The sequence below is a fragment of the Heliangelus exortis genome, chromosome 3 (genome assembly GCF_036169615.1).
Source record: "Heliangelus exortis chromosome 3, bHelExo1.hap1, whole genome shotgun sequence".
NCBI classification, from domain to species: Eukaryota; Metazoa; Chordata; class Aves; order Apodiformes; family Trochilidae; genus Heliangelus; species Heliangelus exortis.
The window spans coordinates 98,558,685-98,583,948 of NC_092424.1; the positions used below are offsets into that span (position 1 = coordinate 98,558,685).

The 25,264-nt window shown below is 38.3% G+C and overlaps 1 long non-coding RNA gene across 3 annotated transcripts in view; it reads right to left on the bottom strand.

Moving 5' to 3' along the window:
- Positions 1-1,156: 1,156 nt before the first annotated feature.
- LOC139795183 (uncharacterized) overlaps positions 1,157-25,264 on the bottom strand; it is a 146,562-nt gene continuing 122,454 nt past the window's right edge. For all 3 annotated transcript variants that reach the window (XR_011725408.1, XR_011725410.1, XR_011725409.1), the window contains exons 2-3: positions 6,914-7,065; positions 1,157-1,444 (exon numbers count right to left, since the gene is read on the bottom strand). This is a non-coding gene — a long non-coding RNA (uncharacterized lncRNA). The remainder of the gene's footprint in view (positions 1,445-6,913; positions 7,066-25,264) is intronic.

A 25,264-nucleotide genomic window follows, 5' to 3' on the forward strand; every position in this document is an offset into this window, starting at 1 on the left:
AATTTGCAAAAAAAAAAAACCCCTCTGAGAAAGCAGGAATTCCAGAAGCAAAACAGAGAAGCCGTGGCACCAGCAGGGAAGATATAAAATGGGCCCACACAATAAGTTTCTGGGCAGCAGACAGGAAGAGATGGGATTCCTGCTAGGAGCCAGGAGGGAGCTTGGGCTCACAAAGTGTCCTGGTTCAGAGAGAAAAACCTCTGTGACTCTGCAAAAAAACCTCATGTACACAAAGGGTTGTGATCAACAAAGAGCCTTTAAGATGACACCAGTAGAGACCTGAAGAGTGATCCAGACCACAAAACTGTTGGCTTACAGCAGAGAAATGAGGATAGGGATTGCATGTCTTGCTTTACTTTTGAGGGATTTTTAACTAAATCAGTACAATTTTGTCCTTTATTTTTTAGTTAAAGACAACAATGTTTAAAAAAACAGAACATAGGTCTGTATGGTTATATTACAAATTATGCAGCTCTAGAAAATGTTCACAAGGTCTGGCAACTGATCACCTACACTGCTAAATTGTGAAAATGGTCCCAGCACATTTCTAGCCCAGGCCAACAAGCCCCATCCCAGAAAATTCCTGGGCATGGCACAGGATGAGCACTGGCCAAATACTATTCCAGTAGGCATTTGGGTTGAGGCCATCCTGTTTGGAAGGTAGGACAGTTGAACAGTGTGAATACCAAACATTTTATTCCAGTTTGCCTCAGTGCCAGAGAACCACTTAATTAATTTGCTAGCTTAGATATAGACTCTGTATGTACACGTGCTGTGTTTATCATGTTGTCCTAAAAAGATAAATTATAAACTGGCAATATCAGACCATTCAGTAGGATTATGGAAACAATCCAAAAACTGCAAGAGGTGTGGCATTCTGGTTCAGAGCTAAAGCATCAGCATCACAAGGAAGAAGAGAAATGAACCTTGATTGTTGGGATTCTCATCTGAATCTGTTTTACAGAATCATAGAGTAGTTTAGGCTGGAAGGCATCTTTGGAGACTGTCTAGACCAACCCAGTAATCAAAGAAGAATGAAGTACAGAAGGCTGCCCAGGACAATATCCAGACAGTTGTGAGTAACTCCAAGAAAGAAAACTCTGCAGCTTCTTTGGTCAACCTGTTCCACTGCTTAATCACCCCTCTAGTTAAAAACTTCTCTTATGCTTAAATTTAATTTCCTTTATTTAAGTTTCTGTACGTTGCTTGTCATCCTTGGATTGGACACCACTGAGAAACATCTGGCCCCAGGATGATCAGTTCCAGCTCCCTCAGCTTCTCTTCATATGTCAGATGCTCCAATCCCTTCATCCTTTTTATGGCCCTTTACTGTACGCAGTCCAGTAAGACCATCTCTTCTTTGTACTGAGGGGCCCAGCAATGGACCCAGCACTCCAGATGTTCTCAGTAGAACTAAGCAGAGGGGAAGGATCATCTTGGTCTTCTGGCAAAAACATCAAAACAGAAAAAAAGGTTTTCAGAAGAATTATCAAGTGATTTCTAGATCCTTTCACGGAATTATGTCAATGTGGAAAAAATACTTTAACTCAGTTCACAATGTGCTTCTAAATCAACTTTATGGCCTCTTGTGATTTTTTTTTAGTAGCAATATTTTTGTATCTCCTAAGATACATCATTAGATCTCCTATATTCTCATAATAAGAAAAATATATTGAGAAAATTATACAAAACAAAGAACAACTTTGCAGTATTTATTAAATCATGCTAGTAAAGTAGAAGGATTGTAACTGATTAATATTAAGAGTAGTTGCAAGGGAGAACTTAAGTCACTTGAAACCACAGTCTTGCTTTTCTCTTGCAGTAGTCTATACAAATCATGGAAACCAATTACTTATGTTTACTACTAAGCTGTCCATAATTGTCTGGAGCTACATTAGACTTGATTAGGGCTTGCATATTTAAAACTTAGTTTATATTTAATCAAGTGGTATACAGACATGGTTTTGGTTCATCTTTTCTGTTACTGTTGACAAGGATGCTGCAGGATATTCTGTATTTTAACAGTATAAATATTTTTAGGTAAGTACATAGATTGCCTCTAGCAATGTTCAGAATCATTTAGAAAGAATCTGAAGGCTGAAAACTTAGTTCACTGACAACATCCACTTCCTGTCAACTTTTAATTTGGCACATTTCATTACTAGTGTCAGACAACACACATTATCACATGGTAACTGGAGGATAATTATCCCTGGATGCCATGTTTATAAGGCTCCATCTTTACTCTGGAGATAATTGTGTCCTACAGCCTTCATATCCTGATCGGCCAGGTTATAAAATCTGCTTACAGTTCACCATGACTCCTTTCCATCAGATTTCATTTTTCACAGAGCCCTAGGTGTGGAAAGCAGAGGAATACAGTGGCTGCACAGGTAGGAAAGCACAGTGCAGAGGAAATATAACTCCAGCCCTGGGAGCTGAGAATTAAAATACAATTCAGCATGTACAACACAAATAACACCAGATCATTAAGCCCTGTGCTTGTTTATCTAAATGTTCTTTGGCAGTGCTGGAATACCCAGGGTGTCACTGGCAGAGATATAACTCCTTCCTGAACCTACCATCAGTACTGTTTCATAGCAAGCAGACTTCCTGAAGGAAGGACAGGGATGAAGATGTCTAGGACTGCAAACACCACAGAGTGTGTCTCGGGCTCCCACCCACATGGAGTAGGTGTGCAGTCAGAGCAGGCAATATTACATCTCCAACAGTAGATGAAACAGGACCAAAGACATCAGGCATCTTTTTAAAGTGCTGGCACATCCCTGGAATGATTTGATCTGTGCCTATCTGGCACCCCCACTAGGCAATCCCCAGCCATGGTTTAGTCCAGAGATCATTGTCAGCAGACAGTCCAGCCAAGCTACAGAGTTCAGCAACATGAACACCAGCCCTGGTCTTGCTTTGTGCCCTAGTATAGACACAGAAAGTATAGCAACATCCAGCCACATTCCACAATAGTAGACATTTACATAAAAAAAAAAAAGCTTAACAGACAAAGCCCCTCCCGGAATCAATTACTGATAAGAGAAAATTATGGGGAAGGACTGTAAGATAGTTACTATTAACCTGTTTTTTTCTAAGAGACCTTTTCTTCTGTGGTTTTGTGCGGCACTTAGCACAACGGGGACATGGTCCTAATTTGGGGATATTGAATGCTACAATAAAGACAATGTACATATGTCCAGCCAAACTCTTTATTTAGTCCTCTTTTTTAATCACAGTGTATTTCAGGTGACTAAGAGTTTGCAACTTTGAAGTATTTTTTTTTCCATTACAAAAGCCAAACTGACATATGGATGACTACTGGCAACTTAGTACATGATTGTTATTGACATTTCCCAAGTAACCTTCCCTACTTTTCTTGCAAATTAAGACAAACATGAAGCTTGTTATTTATTGTGTGTTACTTTTTTGATTACCTGACATCTAGGGTAAATTAAGAAACTTTTACAGTCTCCACACTAAAGTCCTACAGAACCTAACTAAACTCTAGTAATTCTTTTTTAAGTCATACTGATAGATTTGTCTGTTTCAAGTGAGCATTCTTTCACAGGACAATTGTAAAAAATAGATTAAATCCTTCCAGCTAATATCTTTCTTTCTCTCATTTCCCCATTACATTTCCTTTCACATTGCTCAAAAGTGTTCATGTCATATGTCCTCAGGAACAACTTCATTATATGGCAATTTGCAACTGTTGGCAGTCATCTTTGTACAAAGAAATGTATAGTTCACAATCATAGATTTTTCCTTAAAGATCAGCAGAGAACATGACATGGAAATTGCAGGCCCAGGCATTTAGTAACTGGCCAGCCTGAACAGGTTTGACACCCAACAGTGATCTGACTGTAGCTTGACAATATTTTGTCTCACACAATGCTCCTGCCTTTGGTAACCTTTACCGTGTTTTTACTCAGAACCTTCAACAGAAATTGGACTCCATTATTCTACACCCCCTGCAAATATCCAGGCTCCTAAATGTCTCAATAGACACAGAAGAGAGGAGAAAAAAAAAAATAGAACAAAGAATCCATTCCAAGGGGAGGCATTCCAAAGTGTGATCATTCATAAAGCTCAGGAGAGGTATCCTGACTGCCTTTTTCTACAGCAGTGCTACATCCAATGTAGAGCCTGCCTTCTGAACACAATCTGAAAATTATTTAAACAGATTTTAATGACATGAAGATGGCTCTAGCTCATTGTATTATCACTTTATTATATTATTGCTCTGCAGTAGTATCTGGAGAACTCATTCACATACATAGGCACAGTAACAAACACAGATCATTTCCTGCCCCACAAGTTTACAGTTAGCAGTGGATAACTGATATGAATTACTTAACATCCAAAATCACAGTTGGAAGAAGTGAAACTACCTATTTTGGAAAAAAAAATCCACCATGTGTTTAGGACTCTTTCAAAAAGAATGGGCTTATTTCCTGCCAAGCATGATTAGAGGCCCTAAAATGTTATGTCCATTTTATAAAGGCAGGTTTGTTCAGTCACATAAAAATTTTGGTGATAAAAGTAACTTCTGTTTCAGACAAATAAAAAATCCAATCTGCAAAAGAATTCTCAGTATAACAAGAACGGACCTGTCCTTCTTTTCCCATGAAATCATTTATAATAAAGGTCAGATAAACAGAGTGTAGTCTGATGAGGAGCAACACCTTATTCTCTTTTACTGAAAAGACACATTTTTTCAACTGAAGCACTAAAGCATTATCTTCCATATGATGTGCATTCATTGAAATCAGTTTATACAGACTCATCTATTAAAAACACATGTAAAGCCAGGTCACACCCAGTATGCTGTTGCATATAACCCGCCAAGAGACTTAACATCTGCTTTTGCAACCTGCATTTTGGTCAAGTTGTGTCATTAGCAAATCCACAATATCAGTTTCCTGATCTGTGTACTGTTAAACATTCCAGAAGAGGTTTTGGTTTAAAACTTACAATTGCAAAAACTATCATTTTCAGAAGCCTATAGGCAAAAAAATTTCCTCTATGCCTTTATAGACTGAACATTTCCTGTTACATTCAAGAAACACTTGAGTCCAATAGGGTGTGGTACACAATTAGGCACACTTTTGTTTTTTTTTAAATAGTTGTCTAGTGTCCATCAAATAATGAAGAACCCCCAAATCATTCTCTGAGACTTACTGGAGCCAGTGGCTCTGATTTTAATAAATATATTTACAAAAAAACCTCAGAATCTGACTTAGTGGGTTTCTTCTTTTTAGTTGTTTTTGTTGTTGTTGCTTTGGGTTTCTGGGGTTTGGGGTTTTTTTGGGTTTTTTTGGGGGGAGGAGTTTGTTTTGGTTTTGGTTTTTTTTTCAGTCCTTCTTTTCCATTCTCGTGTAGAATTCTTGTAGAGAATGGAAGCATTGATTACTCTGTAGTAGAATCTGCTAAAGATCTGAGTTCTCAAATAACATAAGTAAATTCTGAATCCTTAAGGACTGTCTCAGGACTTTTTTTGAGATTTTCAAGCTTTAATACCACCTAACTGAAGCTTGGAATGGAGAACAAATGAATGCATGTAACTCTATGTAAGACCTCCTATTTTCCTGTACTGACTGCTAGCAGACAGTAAAATCCATATGTATAGCTTTTTCCTCCTGTGTGTAGAGTTGTAGCCCTGCTGCCACAGTAGATCAACTCAGACTCCTACACTGGCATTATGAGAAACTTGGCTTGCACCACTCAGGGCACCAGTATAACAGATACACACACACACACACACACACACACACACACACACACCTCTCCCCTAATGCAAGGTTACAGATAATTGAATGAGACTGTAAATTTTGAAGTCACAGGGATTAATGAAAGATGGGATGTCAAAGGCACCCTAAAGACAAAAAGTTAGCATGCCAGTCTTTAGATTTGTCTCTAAAAAGGTAAGTAAGACATCAGCTGACATTTTTTCTGAGCTATCAACATTGGTACACTGCTTTTCATGATGCTGGCAATAACTACGGTACAAGTAGACACTGAAATACCCTCAGAACCATGATGGGCAGATCTCAGACTTGACACTGACTGCCACAAATAGTATTCTACGTTATCCAGCAGGTCAAGGAGTACTGCAAGGTACCCCACTATCAAGACACTGCATGGGGAAGTGGCTCTCCTTCATGAACTCCTGAATTTCATTTATAGCTCCATATAGGCTATAATTTGCCTTGAAAGCCACTAGAGGGTGGGTTCATAGGTGGCAAAGATCTGTTTTTCCTTTATTGACTAAAGAGGGTGTTTGGAAAAACTGCTGATGTTTTAGGTACACAGATAAGGTACATTAGTCCAACCTCAAGCTAGTTTTTTCCTCAACACTGTTCCGTCCACCAGTGCATTATCAGCATTAAATTTAATAACATTTCATTACAGTCACAGGAGCCTTAATGTATTTTTCCTAAGTTTTCACTGTAATCTCCTGCAATCATAATATTTTTGTAATAATACTAAAAGGAAGAGAGCCAAGATGTAATGCCAGTGCAAAACAAGAAACTATATTCCATTACACCCTCAAAAAACCTGATAGCTCCTTGTTATTCTAAGACATGCTTTTGGTGGAATGGGAAGATGGAAAATGAAAGATAAATGGATAAAGGTAGATTGTTGCAGGAAGAGAAAATAGTGAAAAGTAGCTTAAAAGAAGATGTAAGTCACTCTCCTTACAACTCTGATGAAGAAAAACAGAAGGATACAAAAAGAATTATTGATGAATTTTTTTATGCAGATCATGAAATTGTCTACAGAAGTTACTGTAGGTCAAAATATTCTTATTTTCTTCAGTGAATATGCACTACTCCAAGGAAAACTGTGAAGATTTTAGAACCCTTTAAATCAAACTTCATCATATCCCTATACTTTTACTAACCTTTTCTGACTCAGCATCTTCTTTGGGGAACACTTTATAAACTGTTCTCTGGATAGATGATGACCCTGCAAAGCATTTCTGGACCTCTCCATGCAGTGAAGATGTGATTATTCAGCACTTTCTCAGCACTCTCTTAAGTCTTCCAAATGTGCCTGGAGCAGAGAAAGGAGAGAAAGGAGAAAGAGTGTTGGATTGAATAGTATTGGAAGAGAGAAGGTTAAAAGTCAAGACAGAAAGACAGAAATATTTTTTATTGGGAACAACCCATTTTTTCCTTGATGAAATCATTCCGATATTAGTGTGATTCGCAATGCCAACCATGCTGCTACACATCTTATGAAGACAAATCATTACAAGAGGTCTCCAGTCCTAATATTTCTTATTTTTTAGCATTAAATGTGGTAGTCACTGTATGACTATCGTTTTATCCCAGGTGGTCTTCTGTTCGTAGCAAGAAAGATGCAATTTAGCTTGTAATAAATACAACCCATTATAATCTGTGTATCTGGAAATTTTCATTGTAGATGTGATTTATAAAGATTAGATGATATACATCATGGTTCATAGAAACAATACAGGAAAAGCAATCATTAGAGATAATTAAAAATTCACACATCTGGGACTACGAAAAACACTTCTAGATAACTATTTATCAACAAAATTTTATACCAGACACAGTGAAAGCACAAGAAAGACAGATGAATGCTACGTGTCTGCTAACATAGACACTGCTAGCTGGTAAAATGGAAAGATGTGTTTTGCTCATATCTCCATTTCTAGTTGGGAAAAAACAGCTCTTGGGTTCCAATATAGAATGACACAAAATACAACTTGTGCAAATGTAGCATGTTGGTGCAATTGAGAAGACCTCACATATGTTGAATTGACTACAACATGGTATCAGCCTCTCAGGGCATTTGGTTAATGCATTTAATTTAGCACAGTAATTGCTGTATCAGACCAAACAAATTGCCAGGCTATTTGTTTGTTCTGTGCTTAAGACTAGTTATTTTCCTTCCTTTTAGCATGAACTATTTCTATTTCCTTCTTTGGTCTCTAATTTCTTCTTTGTTTTAAGGAAATTGTCTGTGACTCTAGTAATAAAGTTGACTCTGTGCCACATTCAGATACAGGAAAATGTTCCTTTCTGACTGGGTTGTAGAAACATAATAATGAGATTGACTGGATTGTGGTCTGAGTAATCCTGCAGCTTTCCAACCTAATTTGTTTCTTGACTTATTTTTGACAATTTGCTTATTTATTAGAATCAGATCAGTAGATACATTTTAGTACCACATTAGTCAAAGCAAAAGAAATACACCAAAGTAACTAAAAATTGTTTCATTGCTATTTATCCCATGAAAATATTTGTCTAACATATTTATGAACAGCTGAAAGTAAAGTAGTTCTGCAAGAGCCTCTTAGGAAGGATGAATATGTCAAGTCACCTGTTTGTCACTCTGGCTATTTTGTATATTATTACTGTGAAAAACTATGAAAGCAAGCCATGCTATGTTATGAGCTGAGCAAAGACAGAAAAATAAAAAGTTCCTACAATAGAGCTGACAACCCAAGGAAAAAATAATACTAATACCTGATTCAAACAAACAGAAAATAAAAAGAATTAACATAGTAACCTAGTCTTATGTATTCTTACTAGGTTTCACATATCTGTTATTTCTGCACAGGGTCTATCTGCTTGGTTCTCTTTGCCATCAATGCACGCAAGATGCATGTGAACTTTAAGATGAGGTAAGTCCATGACTCTTGGCTGCCTTGACTATAGGAAGAGTCAGGACTAGTTCAGGTGTAGTATCTGTATGCGAAGCACTAACATTTGAGCAGGTTTATCCCACCCAAGCTGCAAAACTATTCCTATATTTTCTTTAGGTTTCTCAGCAGAAGAAAGTTTCACAGATTTTGGAGGAGCATAAGGAGAGAGGACTGTGAGTGATTATGGTTTTTTGCTCCATGTATCAAGAAGTCCTTAGGAAAAAACACACAAAAAATTAAAAGAAGGAAAATACATAAATTGTGTCAAGTGCTAACTAAGGCTAGAAATCACTATCTCACCAGCAAATAAGAAGGGAGTGTGGGGAACCTGTGAAAGGCTATGAAGATCAGGACACTGAGTGATTCAAAAGAAAAAAGGAAACCAGTGAATTGATAAATAATTTCCTTGTCATAGTCAAAGAAAAGTCTATGGAAACAACAGCAGAAGAAAGAGTAAAGATATAAAAGGGCAATACTGTAATCTGAAGTGATGCTAGTATTAATTGAGATTGGAAATGTTGGAATTTATTTGGGATAGGGGTGTAATGAAAATTGTCTGGAAAAAATTGTTCACAGTGTGGAACAATAAGAAAAAACATGTTTTACACACCTTAACAATGTTCCAGGAAAGCCTCCACAAGCCCTAGCTATACCGTGGATAGCTGATCATGAAGAGAGGCATAAATGAAAAACTATACTGAACTATATCACTGACAAACAGGATGATGTCACAGTGATGAAGAAAAAAATAACGTGGATAGATAAAGTTATAACTTTGCTTTTATTCAGTCTGACCTTTAAAAAGGCTTCTGGGAATCCACAAAGATCCATTTTTCTGTTAGTAGTTCTGCAAAGAAACTGGAGCTGGTTTTGTATATGTTAGTGAGACACAATATAGAAGGAAACCAGAATGAGAAGAAAGAAAAATAGTCAGCCTTACTAAGGGATAACTAGGAACTATCAAAAAAAACCTTGAGGATTTCATAAAAATGTCAGAGGATAAACGAACATAAGTTTACACCTCAAAAGCCAAGCAATGGCAAGGTTTTAAGAAGAGCATAGTATTTCAAAGACATGTGACAAAATCAAGAAAACAGGTTACTGAGTATGAGATTTGGTGAGGAAGAGGGAAGTTAAAATTTTAGAAGACTTATTTCTACTGAATGAAATTGGTCCATGGAGAAGAAAAATGGGGTGACAGGACACAGCAAGGTGAAATGGCAAGTGAAACGCAAAGTGGGGCAATAATTGCAATAGGAAATGGGGACATGGGTGAATTGTTTTGAATAGGAGGCGTTAACACAAGATTCATAAGAAGAACAAGAGAGGAGCCATCACTACCTTTGTTTCTTTAAGACAGAAGGTTCTGTCTCTCTACTCCCATCTGGTCCCTTGCTAACAGATTTCTTTAGTGATAATCCCCATTTTGCCAGCCATGCTACTTTATCACACTAACAACATAGCAAAGGGACATCCCAGTACTCCAGTGTCAGATTTCCAAACCCTTCCTCCCAGAGATCTAGGCAGGGAAGTAAGATACTTTTGCCCACAGGCTGTCAGCTAAAACTCACTGATAGTTAAATACATTCCTCTTTTGGGTTTATACGAATATAACCTGTCCCTGTCCTCTTTCAAGCCAGCAGTGTCTATCCCGGTCAGCAAGCTTTTGGCTCTCTAGCCACAGATGGTCTCTCTGGTAGCATGGCTACTGACGGATTTTTATTGATCAGCAGCAGACAAACCTTGCTGTGCACACAAGCTCAACAGCTGCTATTTCTTGAGCAGTTCATAATTCATGCTTTCTAACTTACTTTACCTATACCACACTAACAGATCAGCACTGAGGTTTTGTTGAAAGCAGAAGAGAGGGCAACAATACTGATGACACTAGAAACCATGAAAGGGAAGCTTACATTATGTGAGAGGAAAGGCGGAAGAGTCGTGCTGAGGTAAGACCAGGGGATGGTCAAAGATGACAAATTCTGAAATAACTTCTTGTATGTGATGAGGGGTGGAAAAGGAAACAGCACTAAAAGACTGAGTCAGGTGAATGGCCCTTTTGCAATCTGGAGAGTTATACCAAAATAGAGAGTTGAATGAAGAACTGAATCAAGTAACACAGAGCTGAGGTGTGAGATGGGTCATGAGTGTGAAAAGAAAGGTCACTGATGGTGCAGAGTGGAAGACCATGAAAGAAGGAAGAACAAGGTGTAAAAATTCAATAGATAGAAGTAGATAGTAGTAGATAGAATAAGGCGGAGAGCAAAAGACATCTATATGTTACAGGATTGGAAACCAGTAATATATATCCTTCATCACTCTGAGATTTGGGGTTTATATCCAACCAGTACTAAGACATAGTACTTTATGTTATGGTACATTATGCTTTTACCTGATCTTAGTTCTCTTTCTGGAATATCAAGACATAACACAGCTTATGGTTTTCTTCCCTTCTACCATATACCAGGTGGGATTTAGTTGGTTGGTTTTTACATAAAGGAAAGAGGCTTATTAAGCTTTTCTGTTCCTATACTTGGTTCCATGTAACCTCTCTGATATTGTGGTCTGTTCAGGGTTAGCCCTTCAAGTCTGTACTACAAAACTGTCTGAATCTGTCCTTTCAAGAGAGGCTGAAAATTATTACCGGTCTGATGGCTGCTCAGTGCCCTTTTGGAAATGAATTGTGGTCCCAGTCCAACTCCTGGTGGATGGTCCACATCTCCCAAGCACTGTTACAGCTGGCCCTAATTGGTACCCTCATTCTCAGTCTCAGTAGGCAGGTTAAGCACCAGATTGTGGAATGATTTTCCTACTCCTGAGTGTGACCTACCTAGGTCAAAGTTGAAGCAGAATACAGAGACAGGGAAAGAAATCCCCAGTAATTGCTGCTTTTGCTGTGCCTTCTCTGTGACTCAGGTCACTAGGGCTTTTCAGATTTCATTATCTGTGAGGTAAATGTAAAATAAAGTCACTTAGGTGATGTCCTTGAAATAACTATTCTAGACCATTTTTATAAATCTGCAGTGACTGATAGCAATCCAAATGCTAACACAATAATAGGTTGGCAGAAACATTTTATTGCCTTAATTGTGGATGAGAAGTAATACTGCAAAAAGAAAGAGGGAACTTGTCATCCCACGCTTCAGTGGGATTCTCAGACATATTCGGATAGAAGCCGAGTGCTATGAATGTCAGATGGTGGGTCCCCCAGGCTCCCTGGCAACCTGCATGCAACTAAGAAAGAGGCAACAGCTTGCTTCAAGTATCCTTCATGGAGATGACATAGTTAGATAAACCCAACAGGGAGTATAGCACGTGGAGGGAGCAGTCTGGTATGGGGAAACCATTCCCTGTGGGACTGGCTCCATATTGCCACATGAAATGTTCAAAACACTGCTAGCCAGAAAAGTTGAGTTTATTGCTTAATGAGCAGAGGACCCGGAAAAGATCATTGACAACTTCAGTGTAAACACAGCCACTTAATAGGGTGTTACTGAATGCCAAGAGGAAATTAAAAAGATCTGTCCTACAAGCAGCACTTTCTACCATATAGAATATGATTGGAATAAATACAGAACACAGAAAGCAGCTGTAGAGAACAGATGAGGTATTAGATATGGTGGAAAGAAGAGAAGAATTTAAATCCAGAGGGCATTTTTTTTCAGAATGCCTTGAGTATGAGAATCATGAAAAAGAAATGATGAAGGAAGACAAATTAGCATAACAGCAGCAGAGTGACAGAGGTAACGCAAAATGACACTGTGACATTATTAAGAAGCTCAGCAACACACTCAACCTCCATCACAATGTCATCAGGACAGATGGCAACAATTGGCAAAGACAAGGCACAGCATGTCTGGAAAGCACTAAGAGCCTATAGAAGAAGAAATAATATGAGCAGCTATGGAAAACACAAGAGAGTAATACAGATTTTTCTAGAGGTAAAACAACAATTTTCCCTCCACCCTGTGTGTATTTGTCACAACAGTCTGAAGGATATGACATCATTTCCCACTTCGTCAAAGCTTTGCAAAGAATCAGGACTTTCACAGAACTCATTACTATCATTTATCACCCTTGTTAGTACCTGTGAGACCTATTGTGAAGAACTACATCCTGCTAAGCACTTACCTAAATCAGAATTTAAAAATGGTCCCTGCAAAATGAGCTTACAATCAAAACATGGCATGAAGCAAAACACATGGGTACACATGTAAGGGAGCCTAATGAAAGAGGTTTATCTTCTAGGAATGTCAGCAAAGCTCATACAGAAATGACAGAGGCAAGCAAAATTGTGGAGAGAAAGGAAGTGTGGTTATTTTTTCATAAAGATTTCACTTTTAAAATTAATGGACAAAAAGACGTGACAGCCCCAGCACAGGTGGAGGGCATGAATATAAGAAAGCATAAACCTGAGATAGGACGTAGAAACTATAGGAAAAAAATGACAAATGCTCAGTTATACCTGTGATATCTATTAACACAATAGACAAGAGAAGCATGAGGTGAGGAAAGCACTAAGTAAATAAAATGTTGAGTAACAGAAAAAAAAAAACCAGTTCAGCCATAGATGGTGTGAGCCAAGCAAAACACATGAATCTTGTTTTTCATGAAACAGTGGTGTGTGTTGTGAAGTCCACTCAGTAACACTGAGCAATATCCTCAAAAATTGAGCCTCCAAATGTTGAGCTGCCACTGGAGGAAAAAGTTAATCTGCCCTGGCTAATTGAGCTTCTGGAAAAACTTGATAAAATTCTTCAGCCAGTAGGGCAGTGGGTACAGTAAGATTGAAGAAGAATATCTTTCACTAGACAATAAATAGAATTAAATGGACTTCAGCAAGCCACCTTGTGGCTGGGAAGGGCTATCCACTTTTTTTTTTCTTAGTAGAAATTCATAGCCTTTATTTCTGCCTCTATGTTTTTGCACAAAGACATATTTTGAACATGAGTTGAGGGAAATTTAGAGAAAGTTAGAGAGCAGCAATACATAAAAAAGCAATATGAGAAGCCGTATGTGGCACCAGGCCCTGCTGTTCACTTCTATGTGTGTTGGGTATTTGCTTGACCCTTCCCAGCTGCTGTGTACTTCCTGATCCCCTTGATGATATGAGCCCCTTGCCTGATCAGCTTCCAGATGCTGTTCTGTTCCCAGTTCCTCCTGATGATGTCTCAACGCCAACTCTGTTCCAGCTGCCATAACTCTCATCCTTCCCCACCACAAAGCTCCCTCCCCAACAGTTCCCCCAAATGTCATAACCTGCCTGACCCTCCCCAGCTGTTGCAATCCTCCTGATCCCACACTGCAAAACCTCTTTGATTTGTCCCCTTCCCAGCTGCTCTTCCCGTTTCCACTGAAGGCTATAGTCCAGATCCTATCTCCTTGAAGTGTCCTACAAGTGCAAAAATTTACAGTTGTAGCTTATAGATTCCTTGGTGAAAACAAGTTTTCATTACAGGATATAAATATTCAGCCAGATTTCAGACAAACCTTCTTGCTGCAGTAGCTTTATAGTGGTAAAAAATTGATAGATTTATTAGCATCTGGAATACCATGTAACTGTGCTGTAAGACATTATATTGTATAACACTACATCAATATTATATTATATTATAATAATTGTACACTACATAACCAACATGCAATGTTATTATTATAAGATTATTTAGAATAAATACATAAATAAATGACATAAAATAATAATAAGCACAGTATAAAACAATGAGTATATTTAGTATATTCCTTTATATATATAGGAAGTGAAGGCCCACTGCACAGAAAAATGCAGCTTCCTTCATGTAATTAGGAGTTGACTCCAAAACACAGGCCTAATTTAAATACCTTTAGGCTTCTTTATCCCATTCTAAGCATCTTCCAAATCCTTCTTAATTTGTGTCCACTTCACATTGTAAAAACTATGCAAAGAAGACCTGGCATAAAGAGAATCCTGATGACAGAGTTTAATGTTGGATTCAGAGTTTTTTTTCCACAGGTCATTACAAGTCAAGAAAAAAAATACCAATGATTTTTTCAAACAAAACTACTAAAAATATTAGGGGAACAAGCTCATTCTTTACATGATTTAGGTATCTGCTGAATATAGATTAAAATATTCATAATTCACAATGTGATAGTATTTTACATGAATCATTTTCTTCAGAACTCCTAAAGAGCTCATTATACATAATTTATTATAGTTTTCTGTTACAGTGTTCAATTTTTATAGAGGGGAAAAAAAAAAAAAAAAAAAGAAAAAGAAAAAAAGCAAAGAAAAAAAAGAAAAAAGCAACATATTACTCCGATAACCACTTCTCTAACTCAAATAATGTATAATGACCACATGAAGAAAGTATCTACTCTTGTGGCTCTATCTGTCTAAGTCAGCTATACCAAAAGTAAATGAGCAGTCAACATAGTAAAGTCTTCAGTTTTTCAGTACTGGGGCTACTCCACCTCCTTCCACAATTTCCCTAGTGATCCGCATACACTGTTAAAGGTGCTCTGATAATTTCATTAACTTTCTTACCATGTGTCTTCTTATTTTAGATCCATCCTGTGTTCATTAACCGCACATACTGGCTAAGGAAGCACGAGTGCCAGCTGTGGCTGGTCCCCACCTGGGTATGTGGCAATTCCCTGAATTATAAGGTGTTGGGAGTGTTGGGAATACCTGCTTAGGCAAATCAATAGTGAATCAGCCCACAGTCCTACAAGCACATCTATGTCATCATCTAGACTGTATTTAAATCAGAGATTCAGCTACATGGAGTCAACTGAGAAACTGATACCTGAAATCATTATCACTTTAGACATCTGTAAAATATGAGGAACTTTTAGATCTGAAATACTGATTTTCTGTGATATGAGAGAAATATAACCACATATCTTTCAGTGTTTTCAAGGGTTTTTATTAGGTTTATTTTAAAAAGCACAGATTTGCTAATGACATTGCATAGCAGAACAAGAGAGTGATTAGGAGCACTCAACATGGTTTTACCAAGGGGAAGTCATGTTTAACCTACCTGATAACCCTTTATGAAGACAGAACCAGGTGGGTAGATGATGGTAGTGCAGTGGATGTTTTTTATCTAGATTTCAGTAAAACATTTTACACCATCTCCCACACCATCCTTGCAACTAAACTAAGGAAATGTGGTCTGGAAAGTTAGGTCGTGAGGTGGATTGTGAACTGGTTAAAGGAAAGAAGTCAGAGACTTGAGGTCAATGGGGCAAAGTCTAGTTGGAGGCCTTTATCTAGTGGAGTCCCTCAGGGGCTGGTACCGGGACCAGTACTTTTCAACATCTTCATCAATGACCTGGGTAATGGATCAGAGTATGCTATCAGCAAGTTTGCTGATGACACAAAACTGGGAGGAGTGGCTGACACCCCAGAAGGCTGTGCTGCCATTCAGTGAGACCTAGACAGGCTGGAGGGTTCAGTGGGGAGAAATTTGATGAAATACAAGGGCAAGTGTAAAGTCTTACATCTTTCAGTTCTGTCTTTTACCAGCCCCTATGTGTAGACAAGTTACATTATGTTCTCTGGGCTCAAAAGGGACCAGAAAGCCATGATGATTTGTTAGGCCTCAAGTCTTGGCCTCAGGCACAGGTATGTACAGTCTGTGAGCTTTGTTCTTATCCTCAACAACACATAATCTCTGTTATTGTAAATGGAAGTGATACATGGACACTGAAAGACCAGATATTTTGTTGTTCACTGAAGAACACCATAAGTGCAAAGCAAAATCAGCCAACCAGCCTAGAAAATCTCTTTTCAGTGCTTGTTTTGCAGAGGAGCAATGTGGAACCTAGTTCTTGAAATTAAAACTGTGATGTTTTTAAGCATGAATATATTTGGTACGCTCTTGTAATGAAAGTTTCTTCCAAAGCCCTGAGCACTGACTGGAATATTCAAATATAACCACAGGAGCCAGGTCGTGGCAATTAGGTGTAGCTGACACTGACATGGTGAGGTTGTTCAGCAAGAGATGGAAAAACATCTGTTTACTTCTGAGGAGGAATCACTCTAAATGGATTCAGCTTCCTTATGCTCAAGGATATATTTCCTACAAAGGAAATGTAATCTCCAATTCTGTACATCCAAGTGAGGCTACCTTAAGACAGCTAGCCTGCCACTGAAGAGAATTAGACCAATTCCTACAGGCTACCAAAAGTCACATTCAAACCTCATCCATAATCCTTTAAAATCACTGGCTTCCCTCTAAATCAAATCCATGATGTCTCATGGTAAAAATACCCATATTACATTTCTCTAAACTTTAATAAGAGGCCTAAGTTTATGTTTGAAAAATATTCAAAAGAGGGAGGTCAGGAGTGTTACTGGCTCAGTTCAAATCATCCATAACAGTCAGCTTCACCCTCTTCCCATTTGAAAGCAGCCCAGTTCCATACTTCCTTATTCACTTATGTGGACCAAGATGAGGAAGAGGAAGATGGACAGTCCAGAAGGGCTGAGCACAGGGTCTCTTGGGCACATGAGTGAAATGAGACCATGCAGTCTGGAGTGTATTACTGCACAGCATAACTTAGTTTGTAATAGTTCATTCAGGACTAAACTGTCCATTTCTGACTCACAACCCTGCCAGATGGCTGTATCTCTCTGGGCTACCTTATCATAAGATATCTGGGACAACAACTGGCTCTGGTGGTGAGTTACTAAAGATGGGACAAGTAAGAGCTTATCAGGATGGCAGCTCCACCGATGTGCAGGCTTGAAGCAACAGCTATCACCCAGTTGTCATAGCACATGCTATGAACATGAGGTTTTCTAAAGAGTACAATTCCATCTGAACTAGGATTCAGTGGTTTATAATGTTTGGGATATTGAAATAATTTTTTAAAATCTAGTTTCTTGTCTCACTGTTGGGATTAAAATAATTTAAGATCACCTGCAGAGAAAATGAGGCAGATACAAGTGCTATATTTGTATACAAACAACCTTAAACTTTGTTGCTTCATGTGAGTTTCATCAGTTCCTAAACAAGTATTCCAGAAGAAAAGTGCAGCATTTTCTGGCAACTTGTCCATGAAGATAAGCTACAAAAGTTATTTCTTTGCCCCTTTGAGATTCAGAAAGAGAAATGTTGAACAAGGGACAGAACAGTTGTATATGGTTTTAGAAAGATTGTTCTTTTTACTGCAGTTATTATTATTTAGATTTTGCCCCCAAAGTGAACCCCCATCATATTTATATTATTAGGTCTCGTTTGGCCTACACTCCACCAGTTAGAAAAGCCTTCTTCCTTTGTATATTCAGAACAAGTTTTGTGAGAAGTATCTCTGAAACATCTGCCTTCATTATAATTATATTTCTATTTCAGCTGCACCAAGCTATTTACAGATGAGCCTGTTCATAAAGAGCTTTATAATTAAGCAAACAGAAATATCTTTTTATAGGATGCAGATCTAGGGGTGATAATCACACACAAAATACACAGCAACAGTTGCAAATAGAGTGTTTAATGCTAGTTATATAGTTAGTGATGTGCTCAATAAAGCCTGACATGTCTTTGTTCCTAAATGTAAGAAAATACGGTCTTTGCTACATAACTGTGTAAACTGCCTTTTTCATATACAAAAGGCCATATATTTCAGGGGTATGGCTTGAAAGCTATCATGAAAACAACCCCCCTCATGTCTTCAGTGAAACATGATTACCAAGCTCTTGGGTGGAAAAAGGAGCTGACAGCATAAATATGCGAATTTCAGAAGTGTGACATCTTCCTGATGTATGATGTGTGACCTGACATTTCCACTGAGGGATACCGAAAGATAGAGATGTAAAATGAACAAGTATTGGCTGAGGAATAAAAAGGACAATCTCCTATTTAGTAAAATTATTGTCTAAGGTGTTTTCACACTGTATGTAAGCCAGAAATCCAGCTTTATCTCTTCTGAAGAACATCCTTGTCATTTCTCACAAGATTCAAAAAAAATCACTCTTTTGCAGCACTTTCTTAGAATTTTTATAACCAATTGCAGCCCAGCAAGTGGGTTTGTAAACTGAACTGCTGTGATACACCATATGAAACCCAACTGTAAGCAACACGACAAAGAAAACCACACAAAGATTAAATTAAACCATACATGACACCTCATTTTTCAAAAGCAAGGGGGTTTATGGAGGAATTTTGAATCAGCCAAAATAGATGTCTGAAAAAAAGTAGCAAGGAGCAAGCCCCTAGATGTAGCCTAAAAAAAACCCTATGAACCAAAGTGATATGTGTAGAATAACATCTTTGCTAAAATCTTTGTTAAAGTCATGTAGAATCACTTTAATATATTCCAGATAAAATAAATAATTTAACTTGGTTTAAAATTTCCTATCAATTTATATTATCTTTATACCATTGAACAGATTACAGCTATTCTGATAAGATATTCATAGAAGGATTTGAAAGGGAAATATATGGAAGATTTCAGTATTTGTGAATCCTGTTTTAACAAAGGTTATTTGAGTTTTCTACTTCAGGTTAGTTTTGCATATTCAGCATGGGTACTTTGCCTCCCTGCAGCACCTTTTCTTTGTCATTTGACTACACAGAGTGCCTCTAGAGGCTGAGCTACAAGTGGGCAATGTAAATACCCTTCTGTTCAACTGAACTGCCTCTAAAGTGGTTTCTTCATTACTACACCCTGGATTACAGAAAGTGTTAAGTAGTTCTTATGACCTTGTTACACAAACAGTCCTAAACTCAATGATGCCATTACAAAAGTGTTCTGATGCCTGATTTGTACTACTGCTTAACTCGAAAGGGTCTTGCAGTAAACTTCCAAAAATTCCAAAAATTGTCTCCTTGAAACCGAAGACTTGAGAGCAATTAAGCACTAGATAAGCTGTGATATTCCTTTCTTCTCCCCATCACACCGATCAGTATTTTATTCTCATTTCTTCAGGCTTCTCCATCTGTATCCACCCATCACCTCGTGCCTTGTATTGCAATTGCAAACTCCTGGAGAAAGAGATCTTCCTATTCTCTCTGTGCAGCGAAGCATAATGGAGTCAAGAACTGTCATTCTTAGGTGCCACAACAATACAAATAGCAAATGGGGCAATATTTCTTCATCCACAGAGCTGCACAGAGCAAGGGACTCAAACAGAGAAATGTATTATGTAAAGCAAGGATATTGTTTCTCTATTATGTTTTCGTGCACTAGAAACAAGCACATCCTTTCAGTATCAAATGGTTTCTGGTTTAAACTATGGAGAAAAAAGAAATATGTCTCTGTAAGATACAAGATGTATGTTGTCTACAATATGGACAGTAAAATCTTAGAGAATATAATGCCTTAGGGTATCGGTGTTATTAAAAACATGATAGAGACCATATCTCATGTAAGACTGGGCAAGAAGCATAATCTCCTGCTGACCAACACGATCAGCCCCTAAAGCCTGGCTAAATGTGTGACAGTTAAGATGTGGGATTGCAGGAAGTTAGGCAGCTCTGAAATCTCAAGTCTCACACACAGAAAACAAAAAGCATCATTGCTGTCTATTCCAGGTTCATTCTAGTTGTAGCTTCCTAGCACCATCATCCCTGCCAGACAGACCCCAAATGAACTGATATTTCTAAAATTAGAGCTGTGTTTCATTAACTTCTTAGTCTGCAACTTGTGAGACTAAGAACGTAATTGTAGGTTTTGTGTCAAAATTCTCAACTGGATAAAGTTTGGAAAAAGAAATGTTAGACAAGAGATTAAAATTGAATTTACTGATTGTTTCCATCATCCCTCTCCCTACCCCACTATTGAGTTGGAAGAAATATAAATGCAGAACATCTGATTCTTGAAGTCTTTACTCCCAGAGGTGCTGGTTCTGGGTTAAGCACTCACTTCCTGGCTCATTCCCAGCTTCCTATCAACTCACATTGCTGCACTGTTCCAGACCAAAATCCAGTTCCATAGAAGAATATTAAATGCTAGAAAGGGGGGAATTGTAATGGAGCAGCATTCTATCAGTTCCATTTGATGGTGGCTGGCAGATGAATTTACATAACTGCTGGTGAGTGTCAATTACAGATGACTACTGGATAGCCTTTCCAGCTGACCAAGTAATAGAGAGAACTGTGTGCACATCAGGTAGGCTAAAGATTTCATCATAACCACAAAGTTGCATAAAGACTTGTGGCTATTGAGGCTGAATTGCTGGTAAAGTGTGTGGGCGACACAAGTGTTGATACTGTAAGTTAGTGCTGTCCCAGGGCCAGCACCATGGTAGGAGGCTTTAAGTGTTGTCATATTCTCACGTGCCAAATCATCTGCTCCATGTTGTCCTTATGATGTGGTCAGAGCCTTTTTATAGAACTCTTTGAAGCAACTCATTGCGGGCTGGATGAAAGAATAACTTGTAGTACACAAATATAAAGACTCTTAACTAGGGTTATGATGTGTTCTGTGTGGGATATGTTTCATCAGCATATTCATAGCTTGTGCCTCTGACAGATCCGAGTTTGATTCTCAAGGTGTGAAAGTGTCAAGCTATCATCAAGTCTCATTTTCCCATGCATCAAGTTTCTCATGTTTATCAGGAGAGGAGAGCCATAAAGTTCCTCAGAATGGGTATCTCCAACTGTGACTGCAAAAAGAGAGAGTTGTAGCTGTCTGTATCAGCCTTTTCCTCAGCCAAGCAAGGTTTTAAATTCCTTCTTCATGCAAGAACCTGGCAATTCAGTATCGTTCCCTAATTCTTATTGTCAGTATCAGAAGGAAAGGAATGCAGTCTTTCCATCTCTCTTCGAAAGACATGAAATCTTTATGACAGAAACAAAGGAATGGAAAGAATTAGCTTAGACAATGCATGTTGTTAACAGTCTATCATCCCCAGTATCAATGTGCCATGTGTGGTCTCCAATATCTGAACTGTGGGAATAACAGCAGTATTGCAAAAATAATGGTTTTTATCATATCTAACTCATGGAACATTGTGAAGACAGTTTCTAAACTATCCTCACCAGAGAAAAATGAGCTAATTAAGGCTTCAGCAGCAGAGACTTCAAGAAGGTGAGAATTAGGAAGAGTTAGAATCTGAGAATGAAAGATAGCCAAGTCAAAATAACTCTTAAAACCAAATTTGGCTTATGAGCTGTCAAAACTAAGTTGCCATTGGCTAAGCAAAAATCTGTGTTATCAAAATATGTTACTCGCTATCTATGGAAACTTAATTTTAAAAGGAGGAGAGGGGGAGGAAGAAAAGGGCAAAAAGACTGTCATCAAGAAAGGGGAAGATGAACTCAGAAGGGAAGCCCACCAGCCTTCTGTAAAACCTTTAAATCTAGACCCTGAAAAGGTCCAGCATTCAGTCCATGAGTGGTCTCTTGAGACACTGCTTAAGATGAGAGGAACTAAATCAGTAAAACCAAATCTCATTATGCATGTTTCTGTACTGAATTGATGTTTTATTTATGTTTTGTAAACGTTTTTCCAACCTTTTACTTAAGAGCTTAACCCATTGGCTGGCTGGAATAAACTTGTAGTGATTTCAATCTTAAATGTGCTTGGTTTCATAGGCAAGCCTATGTACAACTGAAAAATAGGGTACGTTATTGATACATACATAAATGTAAAGGTACATAAGTGATCACTGCAGGGAATATTCAGTTAATCTGAGGTGGCCACAGGATAGGTGAATATAGTAGTAGGCAAGGGACTGATGCCTTCTTGTCTAAAATGTCATTTCCCCTCTAACATTTGGAGCTCCAGGTTTTTTGGGTCAACTATGCAGAGATCACACTGCAGGGGGGCAATACATCTGCTCCCATACAACCCAGCTCCCTCACACCACCACCCCAGCACCCTTTTCTGGCAACACCATAGCATGACAACACCCAATCCCCCACAACACTAGGTCTATACCATGGTCAGAAACTGGGAGAGACAGCTCATTTTCCCCTATGGCCCCGCAGACTCAGCCCCTAATGAACCTTACACATGAGCAGCTCATGAGTCAGAGGCAGCCAGAACCCCAGTGGCATCAAGACAGATCAAGCTGTAAGCTCAGAAGTCAAGGAAGATGCTGTGGCAAGCTTGTGTCCATGACATTGGCTAAAATAGCTTTCCTGGACCGCATTACCAAGTGTCCTTTGTGCAAGGATTGATTAATAACAGCTGCATCTGTCCGGTAGAAAATAAAATCCTATTTTATCTATATATATTTGTTTTAAAAGAGCAGAAGGCTATTCAATAGTGGCATTACTGGAACTCATTTGGTATGGACAATGTTTGGCCTATTGTGTTAAATTCCTGAGGGTTTGCCTATTTTTGTATCAGATTACAGCTTTATTAGGTACAACTGTTTTTATATTGCATTTTTGTGATTAATGATGCTAAAAGGATTTTGGCATTTCAAATGTTGTACACAAACCTAATGGGCAAAATCTTCTGTAAACTTCTTCTAAGCTTTTGGCAAACTTTCCTCAGAAGCAAATATTAACTCCAGATAGTGTTTATTAGCTTTTATAAAATAATCACTACAATAGTGGCATTTAATTGCTGGAGGTAAGAGAACATCCCGGCCAAGAATTAATCAAGTTTGAGATCTTTAATAGAAATAGGTCAGGAACAATTTATTTCTTGCCGGGTTTGTGTTTGAAATAATATAATTTTCCTCTGATTTTGTGTCTTATTCCAAGAGTGATTTCATACACAATATTCCCTGAATAAACTGTGTTCTTAACCAGAGGTGGGTCTGAACAACAAAGTTCAGGACCCATTTTGTATCCTGACAAAGTATGGAGGTGTTTGGACTTTAATTTGCACATTCCATGGGGTAGAAAAAGCAAAACATTCAGATCCATCCCCATTGCCTTTTTAACCCACTGCCCAAAGCTTGAATGTTTCTGTAGGCAGAATCTTATTTGAGGATGTCCTGTCAGCATCAGATAAATGGGAACCAAATATTGCTCCTCAAAGAGGTCAGAGTCAGTATGCCAGACTCATTAAGTTTTTACTTGTGATCAGTAAGAGGTTACAGCTGTTTGGGTTTTTTTGAAACAAAAAAATCTAAAACAAAACAAAACAAAAAACCAACAAAAAACCCCAAACACAACCAAAAAAACCCCGCCACAGCAGGAGGAATACAACCATGATTTCTTGCATATGAAATTTTTTGTGTAATAGGCATAAAAGTCTCTTGCAATTGCCCTCTAAAAGTCAGTGAGGCCTTTGTATCAAACACTGTGTGCCAGTAATTCCTTGAGCAGAAACCATGCAAAGACTTGTATTTTGAGAAGAGTCATGAGGAATGGTTAAAGCATGAATATAGACTTCATGAGTATAAATGCATCTAAGACAACACCAGATGAAAAAAGACTGAAAGTACCACAGAATAAAAGGATTTAACCTGAGCTCAGTCCAGTACAAACACCACTATATAGCCTCACAATTTAGGATACAGGGTAAAAGTAGATTCATCACTTAGTGCTGGTGTTACAACAGGCACCTTTGGTTCCCTCTCTCATGCCTTTTCTTTGAAGGCAAAATCGTAGTGAAGGATGCATATAAGGAGATGTGATTTCTCAGGCAGATTGAGCTGCATCGAGGAATTCAAGTACAGTTTCAACACAGGAGGCAAGTTCTGCTCATTACCTGAGCTGACATCTCTGGAAAATCGAACATGCCCAGCATCTAGCACTGATGACAAAAAAATTTGGATGGTCTGTGTCCATACTCAGCTCTCTTGCCCTGCAAAACAAGGTGGTTACATCTAAAGTGTTCTGTGGGTAAAGTCAGCAACCCACTCTTGTCTGGAAATTATCTGGAAGAATGTCTGTTGGCTCAGGCAAATAGGATGCCTGCAACCAGCCTAACAACTTAACAGCATGGATAACCGAGTTCTGGTACCTGGTTTAAACTCTGAAGCTGCTTAATTTTTTTAGAAACAAAGAGGCTTCAGGTATTTATGCACAAATGGGATATTTTGGTCATTTTTTTCTGGGAAACAAAGACATCTTTCATTTCAGGCTAGTGCTGGAATCTGCCTTTTTCTGTTAGTTAGAAAAGTGAGAGACTTGCCATGGAAGTTTTAAGGCAAGAGATTCATCACTTAGAAGGATGAAGTGCTCTGTCTGGATAAGCAGTAATCAAAAGCACAATACCCATGCTGACAAAATACATCCATTGTCTAGTACTAGAATTCATATTTCTGTTCAAAAGAGCTCACAGAAGCTAGGCCAGTCTCCTTTTATAATCTGTTGAACATCGGCCATCAATCATATTTAGTGTATATAAACACCTCTGCACAAAATCTTGAGGGATTTTAATTCAAATAAAACCATTGACTATAAGCTTTGAAAGTCCTTTTTTTTTTTTTTTTAATCATAAGATTTGCCTTTAGATTTGTCCAGATCAAATTAAATTTAGTTCAATGTTATTGTTTTCCTAACCCTAACCTTCTAGTGTATACTGTGAAATCACAGTACTGTAGAGAGGAACACTGTGAATGGGTAAGGACTTGCAGTTGTTATACATTACACCATGGAAAGCAGTGTTCCCCCACTTCTCAGTACAGGAGCTTCACTCAGAAAACCTGCCAGTGCCTCCTGGGGCTCCCCAGCTCCACAG